Source organism: Hippopotamus amphibius, chromosome 9 (assembly GCF_030028045.1).
Source record: "Hippopotamus amphibius kiboko isolate mHipAmp2 chromosome 9, mHipAmp2.hap2, whole genome shotgun sequence".
In the NCBI taxonomy this organism is placed as follows: domain Eukaryota; kingdom Metazoa; phylum Chordata; class Mammalia; order Artiodactyla; family Hippopotamidae; genus Hippopotamus; species Hippopotamus amphibius.
In genome coordinates, this window is record NC_080194.1 from 73,255,476 (window position 1) to 73,271,111 (window position 15,636).

Below are 15,636 nucleotides of genomic sequence, written 5' to 3' on the forward strand. Positions count from 1 at the left end.
ACACCAACTGACCCAGAGGGACCAGCCAGCCCATTGGTAATGGGCCAGCCACTGCATCCTCAGCCTGATGAGAAGGGCCTGCCCTAGAGAATGGGGGGCCTGGGTACCGCTGGAGACTGTCAGAGGAGGGGGATTCATCACCATGACTACCTCCATCACCATCACTACATCTCCTGGGGATGCTCAAAATACTGAACAACCAGTGGGCTATAATGCAGAGGTTGCTGAGAGCCAGATGGGCACTGAGCATTTGTCCCTTTTCTGCCTGAGGCTGGTGCACAGCAGCCTCAGTGATGCCTGCCTGGGGCTCCCCAGGGCTCTGGCAGCAGGGGCAGTAGAGAAAGGCTCTTGGGAACCTTGAAAGCAGTAGATGTTTTCCAACTAGTTCAAAGTATCTTGGAAATTTAGCAACTGATATGGCTGTACCAATACATTCTGCTTGAATATCCAGCTCACCAACACCAAACCACGATTATTACCACCACCACCACCACCACCACCACCACCACCACCATCAGCAACACCATCATCATCATCACTATCCTCACCACCACCTACATCATCACTACCTCCACCATCATCCCTCATTTCCATCATCTCCATCCTCATTCCTCCATTATAATAACTAACAGAGCCATAAGGGTCATGAAAACCATCATCACCATCAAAAACAAAGTGAGCACATCAATCCTGTCCTCAGGAGATAAAAGGATACATGTTTGCAAACTCTGGTCTAAACAAGTGGATCTCTTACTCCTTTAGAGCAGAGTTCCTAGACTAACTCAAAACAATACAGCAAGATTCACAGACAAGATGGTGAAGTAGAAGGACCTCAGCTCACTTCCTCTCTAAAAACACCAAAATCACAACAAACTGCTGAATAACCATCGACAAAAAAGGGGCTGGAACCTAACAAAAAAGGTATTCTGCTTCCAAAGACAAAGAGGAAGCCACAACAAGACAGTAGGAGGGGTGCATCTGCAATACAATCAAATCCCATACCCTGCAGGTAGGCAGCCCACAAACAGGAAAATAACTATATGGCAGAAGTTCTGCCAAAGGAGTGAGAGTTCTGAGCCCCACATCAGGCTCCCCAGTCTGGGGGTCTGTCAATGGGAGGAGGAGCCCCTGGAGCACTTGGCTTTGAAGGCCAGCTGGGCTTGATCACAGGAACTCTGCAGAACTTGGGGAGAGAGAGACTGCAGTCTTGGAGGGCACACAGAATTTTTCATGTGCACTGGGACCCAGGGCTCCATAGAAGCCTGGACCAGACCTACCTGCAGGTCTTAGAGGGTCTCCTGGGGAGCTGGGGGGCAGCAGTGACTCTCTGTGGGGACAAGGACACTTTTGGTGGAGGTACAGGGTACTCATTGGCATGAGCTGTCCTGGAGGCCATGATTTTGATGCTAAGATCTAGCCCACCCAACAGCCCAAAGGCTCCAATGCTGGGACACCTCAGGCCAAACAACCAAAAGGCAGGAATACAGCTCCACTCATCAGCAGACAGGATCTTTAAAGTCTTCCTGAGCCCACAGCCACCTCTAAACACACCCCTGGACATGGCCCTGCCCATCAGAGGGATGAGACTCAGCTCCACCCATCAGTGGGTAGGCACCAGTCCCTCCCACCAGGAAGCCTGCATGAGCCTCTTAGACCAGCCTCATGGATCCGACAGGGGGCAGACACCAGAAGCAAGAGGAACTAAAATTCTGCAGCCTGTGGAACCATAAATACAGAAAGTTAGACAAAATGAGACAGCAGAGGAATATGTTCCAGATGAAGAAACAAAATAAAACCCCAGAAGAACAACTAAGTGAAGTGGAGATAGGCAATCCACCTGAAAAAGAATTCAGAGTAATGATGGTAAAGATGACCCAAGATCTCAAAAAATCAAAGGAGGCAAAGATTAAGAAGATAAAAGAAATGTTTAACAAAGACCTAGAAGAACTACAGAACAAACAAATAGAGATGAACAATACAATAACTGAAATGAAAAATACCCTAGAAGGAATCAACAGCAGAATAAATGAGGCAGAAGAAAGGATAAGTGACCTGAAAGACAGAATAGTGGAAATCACTGCCATGGAACAGAATAAAGAAAAAAGAATGAAGTGAAATGAAATGAGGACAGTTTAAGAGCCCTCTGGGACAACATTAAATGCACCAACATTCACATTACAGGGGTCATAGAAAGAGAAGAGAGAGAAAGGTCCTGAGAAAATATTTGAAGAGATAATAGCTGAAAACTTCCCTAACATGGGAAAGGAAACAATCGCCCAATCCAGGAAGTGCAGAGAGTCCCATACAGGATAAACCCAAGGAGGAACACACTGAGATACATATTAATCAAACTGACAAAAAATTGAAGACAAAGGGAAAATATTAAAAGCAGCAAGGGAAAAACAACAAACAGCATACAAGGAAACCCCCATAACATTATCAGCTGAGTTTTCAGCACAAACTCTAGACCAGAAGGGAGTGGCACAGTATATTTAAAGTGATGAAAGGGAAAAACCTACAACCAAGAACACTCTACCCACCAAGGCTCTCATTTAGATTTGATTGAGAAATTGAAAGCTTTACAGACAAGCAAAAGCTAAGACAGTTCAGCACCAAACCAGCTTTACAACAAATGCTAAAGGCACTTCTCTAGGCAGAAAAGAAAATCCCACAACTATAAGCAAGAAAACTATGAATGGGAAAGCTCACCAATAAAGGCAAACATAGAGTAAAGATAGGAAATCATCTATACACAAATATGATATCAAAGCCAGCAACTGTGAGAAGAAGAGGGTACAAATGCAGGATATTGGAAACACATTTGAAATTAAAAGACCAGTGGACTTCCCTAGTGGCACAGTGGTTAAGAATCCGCCTGCCAGAAATAGACACAGATGTAGAGAACAAACATATGGACACCAAGTGGGGAAAGTGGGGGGGGGGGGGGCATATACTTTAAATATATGCAGTTTATTGTATGTCAATTGTATCTCAATAAAAGTTCTTAAAAAAAAAAGAATCCTCCTGCCAATGCAGGGTACACAGGTTAGAGCCTTGGTCTGGGAAGATCCCACATGCTGTGCAGCAACTAAGCCCATCTGCCACAACTACTAAGCCTGCACTCTGGAGCCCTTGAGCCACAACTACTGAGTCCATGTGCCACAAACTGAAGCCCATGTGCCTAGAGCCCGTGCTCCACAACAAGAGAAGCCATGGCAATAAGAAGCCCATGCACTACAATGAAGAGTAGCCCACACTCACTGCAACTAGAGAAAGCCTGCACACAGCAATGAAGACTCAACACAGCCAAAAGTATAAAATATATAAATCTTTTTAAAAAATTAAAAAACGAGCAACTTAAAACAATCTTGTATATATATAGACAGCTATATCAAAACTGCATGGTAACCACAAACAAAAAATCTACAATAGATATACACACAAAAAAAGAAAAAGGAATCCAAACACAATGCTAAAAATAGTCATCAAATCAAAAGAGAAGAAGAAAAAGAGGAAGAGAAGAAGAAAGAACTATGAGAACAATCCCAAAACAATTAACAAATTGGCAATAAGAACACACATATCAGTAATTACCTTAAATGCAAATGAATCAAATGCTCTAACCAAAAGACATACACTAGCTGAATGGATATGAAAACAAGACCTATATATATGCTGTCTACAAGAAACCCACTTCAGACCTAGGGACACATACAGTCTGAAAGTGAGGGGATGGAAAAAGATATTCCATGCAAATGGAAATCAAAAGAAAGCTGAAGTAGCAACACTCATATCAGACAAAATAGACTTTAAAATAAAGACTGTTATAAGAGACAAAGGTGGACACTACACAATGATCAAGGGATCAATCCAAGAAGAAGATATAACAATTGTAAATATCTATGCGCCCAACATAGGAGCACCTCAATATATAAGGCAAAGGCTAACAGCCATATGAGGAGAAATCGACAGTAAAACAATAATAGTGGGGGACTTTAACCCCTCATTTAAATCAATAGACAGATCATCCAGACAGAAAATCAATAAGGAAACAGAAGCCTGAAATGATACACTAGACTAGATGAACTTAATTGATATTTATAGAGCATTCCATCTGAAAGCAACAGAATACACATTCATCTCAAGTGCACATGGAACATTCTCCAGGATAGATCACATGCTGTGCTGTAAAAGAAGCCTCAATGAATTTAAGAAAACTGAAATCATATCAAGCATACTTTCCGACCACAATGCTATGAGATTAGAAATCAACTACAAGAAAAAAAAAAACTGTGAAAAACACAAACACGTGGAGGCTAAACAATATGCTACTGAACAACCAATGGATCACTGAAGAAATCAAAAAAGAAATCAAACAATTCCTAGAAACGAATGAAAATGAAAACATGATGATCTAAAACTTATGGGATGCAGCAAAAACTGTTCTAAGAGGGAAGTTTAAAGCAATACTGGACTTCCCTGGTGGCGCAGTGGTTAAGAATCCACCTGCCAATGCAGGGGACACAGGTTCAAGCCCTGATCCGGGAAGACCCTACATGCCTCATGAGCAACTAAGCCCATGTGCCACAACTACTGAAACTGTGCTCTAGAGCCCACAAGCCACAACTACTGAGCCCACACACAACTACTGAAGTCCGCATGCCTAGAGTCCATGCTCCACAACAAGAGAAGCCACCGCAGTGAGAAGCCTGTGCACTGCAATGAAGAGTAGCCTCCACTTGCTGCAACTAGAGAAGGCGGGCACACAGCAACAAAGACCCAACACAGCCAAAAAATAAAAATAAAAAAAATAAAGCAATACAATCTTACCTCAGGAAACAAGAAAAATCTCAAATAAACAACCTAAAATTACACCAAAACCAACTAGAGTAAGAACAAACAAAACCTAAAGTTAGCAGAAGGAAAGAAATCATATAGAGCAGAAATAAATGAAATAGAGACAAAGAAAACAATAGAAAAGATCGATAAAGCAAAAAGATGGTTCTTCAATAAAGTAAACAAAATTGATAAACCTTTAACCAGACTCATCAAGGAAAAAAGGGAGAGGACTCAATACAATTAGAAATGAAAAAGAAGTTACAACGACACCACAGAAATACTAAGGATCATAAGAGACTACAAGCAACTATATGTCAATAAAATGGACAACTTAGAGGAAACGGACAAATTCTTACAAAACTACAGTCTCCCAAAACTGAATCAGAAAGAAACAGAAAATATGAACAGACCAGGTACTGAAACTGAAACTGAAACTGAAAACTCCCAACAAACTAAAATCCAGGACCAGATGGCTTCACAGCAAATTCATCAAACATTTAGAGAAGAGTTAACACCTATCCTTCTGAAACTGTTCAAAAAATACTACACAAAAAGTCCAATATCACTGATGAACATAGATGCAGAAATCCTCAACAAAATACTAGCAATGTGAATGCAATATTAAAAGGATCATACACCACGATCAAATGGAATTTATCCCGGGGATGCAAGGATATTTTCAATATCCACAAGTCAATCAGTGTGACACACATTACCAAATTGAAGAATAAAAACCACCATTCTTTTAAAGGTTGCGCCCTGCCCCCTTCCTTCTTGTTTCATTTGCACATAAGGAAGAAAGAAGATAGCTTGTGCTGAGTATTCTTTTCATGTGCCAAGCCTAATGGAGATTGTTGGAGTTCTGCAGAAGGTGCTAAAGGATAACTTTGCTGATGTCCAGGTCTCTGTAGTTGAGTGCCCTGATTTGACTAAGGAGCCATTTACCTTTCCTATAAAAGGCATCTGTGGGAAAACTAGAATTGCAGAAATAGGAGGTATGCCTTATGTATTGCCTCTTGTAAATAATAAAAAAAAAAGTTTATGATCTAAATAAGATTGCAAAAGAAATCCAGTTTCCAGAGCTTTTATTCTTGGAGCAGGAGCAGGCCCATTTCAGACTCTTGGATTCAACCGAGTTTATGCCAGCTGTTCAAAGAGAAAGTGAACACAAACCTCCTGTGAATTAAAGTTACTTTGCTCATGTTAACCCTGAAGATGGAGGGTGCCTACTAGAAAAATACAGTGAGAAATATCATGATTTGGGGTGTGCATTCCTGGCTAATCTTTTTGCCAGTGAGGTCCAACCTGGAAAGGTCATTGAGGTGAAAGCCAAAAGAAGAACTGGAAAACTTAACTTCTGTATGAGACAGACTCTTGAAAAAAACATTATGGAGATAAGCCTGTAGGAATGGGAGGTACTTTCATAATTCAGAAGAGAAAAGTGAAGACACATTATGCCCACAGAATTTTCTTCCTGCCCACTGAACTCTGATGAAGATGTGAATAAATGGTTGTATTTTTATGAGATGAAGGCTCCCTGGGTTTGTCTGCGGTTTTTGTCTCGGGAGACCCAGGGTTTGATTTGTGGTTGGAGCACGCTCATTGTTTCAGTCATCATTGAGAAGGTGGACACTACCATTATGACACCACTCCAGATATAGTGGAATATCTTGGATACTTCTTACCTGCAGAGTTTCTCTTTGACCAACCAAAAGAGACACATTCATTTGGGCAAGAGTAAATCAACTAATACTCACTTAGAAAAAAGAAATAATTAACTAAGTTTAATTGATTGATTAACTCATTAATGGATATGAATATAAAATCCAAAGGGGTCAGCAAGATGGCAGAGGAGTAGGAGGACATGGAATTCATCTCTTCCCACAAATGCAAAGAATACATCTACAAATGGAACGGTTCCCACAGAGCACCAGCTGAACACTAGCAAAGGAGCTAGGACATCTAAAAGAACAAGAAAGATCCCTAAGTAACCAGGTAGGAAGAAAGAAAGAAAGAAGGGAAAAAGAAAAGAAGAGGAAGCAGGATGGGAACGGCACTCCTGGGTGCGGAGCTGAAGGAGAGGAGAGGTTTCCGCATCTGGGGAAACCTCCTCACAGGCAGGGAGATCAGTTGGGACAGAAGGGGAGCTTCAGGGGCTATTGGGAGAGAGGGCAGCAACCAGTCTGCGGCAGGCAGGACAGAGTGAGATGTACACAGACGGTCCATGACACAGTCCTGTGCACCCCTGCCTGAGACAGGCATCTATTGGTGTGCACGGGGGCTGGAACATGGGTTTTGGAGCAGACCCAGGGAAAGGACTGTTGTTGGCTGTGAGGAGACAGCCTGAGGGGGTGGGAGTGAGGAAATCTGCAACCAGGAATGCTTGTGGTGGAAACTCGAATTGCCATAGAAGCAAATAGCCATAGTTAAGTGACATGTAAAGGGTGGAGCTGCTATTGCAGCCTCTCTTCCCATGCACTGGCCCCTGCCTCCCTGGGCACTAAGAAGGGCCCCCACTGGGGCTGGCTCTCTTGTGCCAGCAGCCAGGCACTAGGAAGGGTCCCTGCCAGGACTGGCTCTCCTATACCTGTGACCACTGGCTCCCCCATGCACTTGTTGCCACCGGGGTGGACTCACGTGCACCAGGGCAGCCTTGGGAGCAGACCCCTGTGGGTGGTCCACACACAGAGGTGGGGCTGAAACCACAGCTGAGCCCCAGGGGACATGTAACTAAGGAAGAAAAGCTGAAATCTCTCCTCACAGTTGTGCAAACTGGGAACTGACTGGGAATTGACCCCCGTGACTGGCCTTGTAAATTCAGCACCTACAGAACATCTGAATGGACAACGAGTGCTCCTGCAACCAAGACAGGCCTAGCTTTAGCAGCTGTAGACTTTGTGGGCACATACACATGGGGGTTGGGCCAGGCTAAAGTCAGAGCTGTCCTCATAGCATCCACAGAGGGTCCAAATCCATGATTACTGCAATCCTGGGACCTGACTTCAGTAGATCTATGCTGGTGGCCTGGTGAAAACAACATCTGAGAAACACCAGGGCCAACTGCCAGCATACCCACATTTAAGGTGGGGCTGAGAGCAGTGACAGTGACAGTGTAATTTGAGAGCTTGCACAACAGGTGAAAGGTGACACAACAGAGCATACCCACAGGTGAACAGCTTCAAGGAGGAATATTCAGAGGCTTCCTTTCCAATGAGAGCGCTCCAGTCCTGCCTACCTCACACAGAAGATCAGAAACACAGCTAAGAAACAGATCTGGGGGCTTCTACCCCAACAACTAGGGAGCAGACCCCATCTCTGACAGGGCAGTGACAACCACAAAGCAAACGGGATGCCTTACTCAATATCCAATACAAGCTCTGGTCACCACAACATCAGTCATGCCTCCTATAAAGGGGATAACAGCCAGCACACACTGAGGAAAGAGGTGGCAGACATCTATACTAAAAACAACCCTCACGTGAAAAAAATATTAAACTTATGCAGGCTACACATAGACATTCCACATAAATGAGCCCTCCAAGACAGTCAGAGTCTGGCATTGAGCAGAAGAACCAGAGCATTTAGTCCCAAAGGCCAGCAGGGCTTGAGTGCAGGAGCTCCACAGAGTTGGGGGAAACAGAGACTCCACTCTTGGAGGGTGCACACAAGGTCTCACATGTACTGGGACCCAGCACAAAGCAGTACCTGATAGGAACTTGGACTACACCTACCTAGGGGTCTTAGAGGGTCTCCTGGGGAGGCGAAGGTTGATTATCACTCACTGTGAGGGAAAGGACATTGGTAGCAGAAGCCCCAGGGACTATTGATTGGAGTGAGATCTCCCAGAGGTAAACAGTTCAGCACCAAGACCTGGCCCCAGAGCTGGAAAGTCTCAAGCCAAACCACCACCAAGATAAGAACACAGCCCCACCCAACAGGCTGCCTAAAGTTGTACTGAGCTCACAGCCACCTAAAACCACACAGCCCTGCCCATCAGAGGGACAAGACACAGCTCCACCCACAAGAGGGCAGGCACCAGTTCATCCCACCAAGAAGCCTACACGAGTTCCTGGGCCAACCTTATCCACCAGGGAGCAGACGTCAGAAACAAGAGGAACTATGATCCTGCAACCCATGGAAAGGAGACCCCAAACACAGAAAGTTAGACAAAATGAGATGACAGAGAAATATGCTGCAAAGAAAGGAACAGGATAAAAACCATAAGAACAACTAAATGAAGAGGATATATGCAATCTACCTGAAAAAGAATTCAGAGTAATGACAGTAAAGATGATCCAAACTCTCAGAAAAAGAGTGGAGGCACGGACAGAGAAGATACAAGAAATGTTTAACAAGGACCTAGAAGATTTAGAAAACAAACAAACAGAGATGGACAATATAATAACTGAAATGAAAAATACTCTAGAAGGAATCAATAGCAGAATAAATGAGACAGAAGAATGAATAAATGAGCTGGAAGACAGAGTGGTGGAAATCACTGACACAGAACAGAATAAACAAAAAAGAATGAAAAGAAATGAGGACAGTCTCAGAGACTTCTGGGACAACATTAAACGCACCAACATTCACATTATAGGGGTCCTAGAAGGAGAAGAGAGAGAGAAAGGTCCTGAGAAAATGTCTGAAGATATTATAGCTGAAAACTTCCCTAACATGAAAAAGGAAGCACGAGAAAATCAAGTCCAGGAAGCACAGATAATCCCGTGCAGGGTAAACCCAAGGGGGAACATACTGAGACACATATTAATCAAAATGACAAAAATTAAAGACAAAGAAAAATGTTAAAAGCAACAAGGGAAAAACAACAAATAACATACAAGAGAATTCCCATAAGGTTATCAGCTGATTTTTCAGCAGAAACTCTGTAACCCAGAGGGAGTAACACAACTTGTATTTCAAGTGATGAAAGGGAAGAACCTACAACCAAGAATATTCTACCCAACAAGGCTCTCATTCAGATTCAACAGAGAACTCAAAAGCTTTACAGACAAGCAAAAGCTAAGAGAATTCAGCACCACCAAACCAGCTTTACAACAAATGCTAAAGGAACTTCTCTAGGTAGGAAAGAGACCAGCAACTTAAAACAACCTTATACATATTACACTGCTAAATCAAAACCTCATGAGAAACACAAACCCAAAAACTAAAGTAGATACACACACATAAAAGAAAAAGCAACCCAAACAACACTAAAGATGGTCAAACCACAAGAGAAGAGAACAAAAGAGGAAGGAAAGAAAAAAGACTTATAAAAACAAACCCAAAACAATTAAGAAAATGGCAATAATTACTTTAAATATAATTATTTTAAATATAAATGGATTAAATGCTCCAACCAAAAGACTTAGACGGGCCGAATGGATACAAAAACAAGACCCATATATATGCTATCTACAAGAAACCCACTTCAGGCCTAGGGACACATACAGACTAAAAGTGAGGGGATGGAAAAATACATTCCATGCAAATGAAAATCAAAAGAAAGCTGGAATAGCAACACCCATATCAGACAAAACAGACTTTAAAATAAAGACTGTTACAAGAGACAAGGAAAAACACTACATAATGATTAAGGGATCAATCCAAGAAGATATAACAATTGCAAATATATATGTATCCAACATAGGAGCACCTCAATATATAAGGCAAATGCTAACAGCCATAAAAGGGGAAATCAACAGTAACACCATAATAGTGGGAGACTTTAACACCCCCACTTACACCAATGGACAGATCATCCAGACAGAAAATTAATAAGGAAACACAAGCCTTAAATGACACATTAGATTGGATAGACTTAATTGATTTCTATAGGACATTCCATCTGAAAGAATACACTTTCTTCTCAAGTGCACATGGAACATTCTCCAGGATAGATCATATCTTGACCACAAACCAAGCCTCTGTAAATTTAAGAAAATTGAAATCATATCAAGCATCTTTTCCGACCAAAATTTTATGAGTTTAGAAATAATTACAAGGGGACTTCCCTGATGGTGCAGTGGTTAAGAATCTGCCTGCCAATGCAGGTGATGCAGGTTCAAGCCCTGGTCTGGGAAGACCCCACATGCTGTGGAGCAACTAAGCCAGTGCACCACAACTACTGAGCCTGTGCTCTAGAGCCCACAAGCCACAACTACTGAGCCACGTGCCACAACTACTGCAGCCCGTGCACCTAAAGCCTGTGCTCCACAACAAAAGAAGCCACCGCAATGAGAAGCCCATGCACTGCAACAAAGAGTAGACCCTGCTTGCCGCAACCAGAGAAAGCCTGCACAGATCAATGAAGACCCAATGCAGCCAAAAATAAAATAAATTTATTTTTTAAAAAAGAAATCAATTATGGAAAAAAAAACTGTAAGAAACACAAACACATGCAGACTAAACAATGAATGGATCACTGAAGAAATCAAATTGGAAATTAAAAAAATACCTAGGGACTTCCCTGGTGGTCCAGTGGTTAAGTTTCCATGCTTCTACTGCAAGGAGCATGGGTTCAATCTCTTGTTGGGGAACTAAGATCCCACATGCCATGTGGCATGGCCAAAAAGATAAAAAATAAAAAATACCTAGAGACAAATGACAACAAAACCACAGCAATCCAAAACCTACAGGATGCAGGAAAAGCAGTTCTAAGAGGGAAGTTTAAAGCAATACAATCTTACCACAGGAAATGAAAAATCTCAAGTAAACACCTAACCTTACACCTAAAGCAACTAGAGAAAGAAGAACAAACAAAACCTAAAGTTAGTAGAAGGAAAGAAGTCATAAAGATCAGAGCAGAAATAAATGAAATAGAGATGAAGAGAACAATAGAAAACATCAGTGAAACAAAAAGCTGTTTCTATGAAAAGATAAATAAAATTGATAAAACTTTAGCCAGACTCAATAAGAAAAAAAAAAGGGAGAGGGCTCAAGTCAATAAAATTAGAAATGAAAAAGGAGAAGTTACAACGACAGAAATAAGAGACTACTACAAGCCACTGCATGCCAATAAAATGGACAACCTGGAAGAAATGGACAAATTCTTAGAAAAGTACAACCTTCCAAGACTGAACCAGGAAGAAATAGAAAATATGAACAAACCAATCACAAGTACAGAAATTGAAAATGTGATTTAACAATTCCCAACAAAACTCCAGAACCAGATGGCTTCAGAGCAAATTCTATCAAACTCTTAGAGAAGAGTTAATACCTATCCTTCTGAAACTATTCCAAAAAACTGCAGAGGAAGGAACACTCCCAAACTCATTCTATGAAGCCACCATCACCCGATATCAAAACCAGACATTGGGACTGCCTTGGTGATCTAGTGGTAAAGAATCTGTCCAGCAACTCAGGGAACGAGGGTTCAATCCCTTCTCGGGGAACTAAGATCCCACATGCTGCAGGGCAACTAAGCTTGTGTGCCACAACTACACCTCAACTAGAGGCCCCACATGATGCAAACTACAGAGCACACACATTCTGGAGCCCATATGCCACAACTACAGAGCCCATGCACTCTGGAGCCAGCGCACCACAAGTAGAGAAGAGAAAACCCACATGCCACAACTAGAGAGAAGCCCACACACTGCAGCAAAGAGCCCACATGCCACAATGAAAGATCCCAGTGCCTCAATGAAGATCCTAAATGCTGCAACAAAGACCCAACGCAGCCAAAAAAAACCAGACTAACAAATCAAATTGAACAATACATTAAAAGGATCATACACCACAATCAAGTAGGATTGATTCCAGGGATGCGGGGATTTTTCAGTATCCACAAATCAATCAGTGTGATACACCACATTAACAAATTGAAGAATAAAAACCATATGATCATCTCAATAGATGCAGAAAAAGCTTTTGACAAAATTCAACACCCATTTATATGATAAAACCTTTCCAGAAAGTGGGCATAGAGGGAACCTATCTCAACATAATAAAGGCTGTATATGACAAACCTACAGCTAACGTCATACTCAATGGTGAAAAGCTGAAAGCATTTCCTCTAAGATCAGGAACAAGACAAGGATGTCCAATCTTGCTGCTTTTATTCAATATAGTTTTGGAAGTCCTAGCCACAGCAATCAGAAAAGAAAAAGAAATAAAAGGAATCCAAATTGGAAAAGAAGTAAAACTGTCACTGTTTGCAGATGACATGATACTATACATAAAAATCCAAAAGATGCTACCAGAAAACTACTAGAGCTCATCAATGAATTTGATAAAGTTGCAGGACACAAAATTAATACACAGAAATCTGTTGCATTTCTATATGCTAACAACAAAACATCAGAAAGAAATTAAGGAAACAATCCCATTTACTATTGCATCAAACAGAATAAAATACCTAGGAATAAACCTACCTAAGGAGGCAAAAGACCTTTACTCTGAAAACTATAAGATGCTGATAAAAACCTGAAGATGACACAAACAGATGGAAAGATATATGATGTTCTTGGATTGGAAAAATCAATGACTATATCAAGACCAAATGACTATACTACCCACTGTAATTTAGATTCAATGCAATTCCTATCAAAATATCAATGGCATTTTTCACAGAATTAGAGCAAAAAACCTTAAAATTTATATGGAAACACAAAAGACCCCAAATAGCCAAAGCAATCTTGGGAAAGGAAAACAGAGCTGGAGGAATCAGTCTCCCTGACTTTAGACTATACAAAACTACAGTCATCAAAACATTATGGTACTGGCACAAAGACAGAAATATAGGTCAATGGAACAGGATAGAAAGCCCAGAAATAAACTCACACACCTGTGGTCAATTGATGTACGACAAAGAAGCCAAAAATATACAATGGAGAAAAGACAGTCTCTTCAATAAATGGTGCTGGGAGAACTGGACAGCTTCATGTAAGAGAATGAAATTAGAACATTCTTTAACACCACACACAAAAATCAACTCAAAATGGATTAAAGACCTAACTGTGAGACTGAACACTATAAAACTCTTAGAGGAAAACTAGGTAGAACACTCTTTGATATAAATTGAAGCAAAATCTTCTCAATCTGTCTCCTAAAGTAATGGAAATAAACACAAAAATAAACAAATGGGACCTAATTAAATTTAAAAGTTTTTACACAACAAAGGAAATCATAAAGAAAATGAAAAGACAACCCACAGGATGGGAGAAAATATTTGCAAATGATGCAACCGACAAGAGACTAATGTCCAAAGTATACAAACAGCACATGCAGCTCAATATCAAAAAATGAAACACTCCAGTGAAAAAATGGGTAGAAGATCTAAATAGACATTTCTCCAAAGAATATATACAGATGGCCAAAAAGCACATGAAAAGATGCTCAATATCACTAATTATTAGAGAAACATCACTATCCATCGACAGACAAATGGATAAAGAAGATGTGGTACATATATACAATGGAATATTACTCAGCCATAAAAAGGAACAAAATTGAGTCATTTGTAGAGACATAGATGGACCTAGAGTCTGTTACACAGATTGAAGTAAGTCAGAAAAACAAATACTGTATATTAACACATATATACATGGAATCTAGAAAAATGGTACTGATGAACTCAGTAGCATGGCAGGAATAGAGAGGCAGACATAGAGAATGGACTTGTGGACACAGGGTGGGAAGAGAAGGCTGGAACAAACTGAGAGAGTAGCACTGACAGATATACACTACCATGTGTAAAATAGATAGCTAATAGGAAGCTGCTCTATAGCAGAGGGAGATCAGCTCAGTGCTTTTTGATGACCCAGAGGGGTGGGATGGGGAAGGTGGGAGGGAGGAGATATAGGTATACATATAGCTGATTCACTTTGTTGTACAGCAGAAACTAACACAACACTATAAAGCAATTATAATTCAATAAATTAGTAAAAAAAATTTTTTAATGGCAAAACAAACCAAAAAAATGGGCAGAAGATCTAAATAGACATTTCTCCAAAGAAGACATACAGATGGCCAACACACACAGGAAAAAATGCTCAACATCACTAATTACTAGAGAAACGCAAATCAAAACTACAATGAGGTATCACCTCACACCGGTCAGAATGATCATCATCAAAAAATCTACAAATAATAAATGCTGGAGAGGGTGTGGAGAAGAGGGAACCCTCCTACACTGTTGGTGGGAATGTAAACTGGTACAGCCACTATGGAGAACAATATGGAGGTTCCTTAAAAAACTAAAAATAGGGGCTTCCTAGGTGGCGCAGTGGTTGGCAGTCTGCCTGCCAGTGCAGGGGACACAGGTTCCATCCCTGTTCCAGGAGGATCCTACATGCCGCGGAGCAGATGAGCCTGTGTGCCACAGCTGTTGAGCCTGTGCTTTGGAGCCCATGAATCACAGCTGTTAAGCCCATGTGCTACAACTGCTGAAGCCCACACACCTGGAGCCCATGCTCCACAGCAGGGGAGGCCACAGCGATAAAGTGTGGCCTCCCCCATCACTGCAACTAGGGAGGGCCCGTGTGCAGCAATGAAGACCCAGCACAGCCAATAAATAATTTTTTTTAAAAAACACTAAAAATAGAGCTACCGTGGGGTCCAAGAATCCCATTCCTGGGCATATATTGGCATATATCCACAAAAAACCATAATTTGGAAAGATACATGCACCTCAATGTTCGTTGCAGTACTCTACAATAGCCAAGGCATGGAAGCAACCTAAATGTCCATCGACCGAGGAATGGATAAAGAAGATGTGGTATGTATATACAATGGAATATTACTCAGCCATAAAAAAGAATGAAATAATGCCATTTGCAGCAACATGAATGGACCTGA

At 41.4% G+C, this 15,636-nt stretch overlaps 1 protein-coding gene and 1 pseudogene across 1 annotated transcript in view; one reads left to right on the plus strand and one right to left on the minus strand.

Moving 5' to 3' along the window:
- Positions 1 to 15,636, minus strand: part of MYO7A (myosin VIIA) — a 99,663-nt gene that overhangs the window by 20,557 nt on the left and 63,470 nt on the right. The gene's annotated exons all lie outside the window — the stretch shown is intronic.
- Positions 91 to 6,580, plus strand: LOC130860155 (ester hydrolase C11orf54 homolog; annotated as a pseudogene).